Consider the following 1,519-nt stretch of genomic DNA (forward strand, 5'->3'; position numbering starts at 1 on the left):
AGATAACAAGCAAAATTTCTCAACAGTTTAAAGCCAACCACACACACACACACATATATATATATGCACATATATATGCTATACATACATATATATACATACATACATACATATATACATACGCACATACATATACATACATACATATATATACATATGGTATATGTATATATATTTATATATACGACTTTTATTTATTTATATATATATAATCGTATTATATGTGTGTGTGTGTATCTTTGTGTGTGTGTATTTATATTTAATAGCATTAAATATTGACTCCTGACAATAAGGAAGAGTTAATTCTCTTTGTCATTCATATACCCATTAGTGTGAATACACTCAGAAAGAGAGAGAGAGAGACAAAGGGGAAAAACTTGTTTATAATTTTTGTAATCACATCTGTTTAATTGTTGAGAGATGCTTTTTTAAATAAAAAATTATCTTTGTTTGTGTATGTATGTATGTATGTATAAATGTATGTATGTATAAATGTATGTATGTATAAATGTATGTATGTTTGTATGTATAATTGTATGTATGTATAAATGTATGTATGTATAAATGTATGTATGTATAAATGTATGTATGTGTGTATGTATGTATGTATGTATAATTGTATGTATGAGTGTATGTATGTATGAATGAATGTATGTGTGTATGTATGTATGTATGAATGTATGTATGTATATATGTATATATGCATGTATGAATGTTTGTATGGCTGATTTATTGCTATTTATTTAAACTATTTATTACTCGGCCAGTGATTAGAACACGTTTGAATAGAAATTAATTATTGTTTTATTATTATTATGATTATTATTATTGTTATTATTATAGTAGTTGTTGTTGTTAATGTTGTTCTTAGAACTGTTGTCACTGATGTAAGCTATTAATTTTAACACAGGTGGTCAATTCTTTGTATTGTTACAATAGTTACATTAATAGACATCAATTCAAACACACACATACATACAAACACACACACAAACATACATACAATCTCAGTGCACAGTTTTTCAGTACATACATACATACAAACAAACATACATACAATACAATACAAAAGCCAAACTTTGGTTCAGTATTACAAGGCCAAAATTCCATTGTGATGACATTTGTGATTTCAACTTCTTGTCATGGTTGACATAGCAGTAGCAGCAGCAGCAGTAGTAGTAGTAGTAGTAGTAGTAGTAGTAGTAGTAGTAGTAGTAGTAGTAGTAATAGTAGTAGTAGTAGTAGTAATAGTGGTAGTAGTAGTAGTGGAAGAAACACAGCAGCAGTAGTAGTAGTGGTAGTAGTAGTGGTAGTAGTAGAAGTAGTAGTGGTAGTGTGGTAGTAGTAGTAGTAGTGGAAAAAGCACAGTAGCAGCAGCAGTAGTAGCAGTAGTAGCAGAAGCAGTTAACTCGACATGTAATCAAAAATTTCAGTCACTTTTGTCATTAATGTTGCTATTATTATCGTAATTATATCAATATGAATAACAACATAAACAACAACAACAACAATAATAATT

Source organism: Helobdella robusta (genome assembly GCF_000326865.2).
Source record: "Helobdella robusta unplaced genomic scaffold HELROscaffold_3, whole genome shotgun sequence".
Taxonomy (NCBI): domain Eukaryota; kingdom Metazoa; phylum Annelida; class Clitellata; order Rhynchobdellida; family Glossiphoniidae; genus Helobdella; species Helobdella robusta.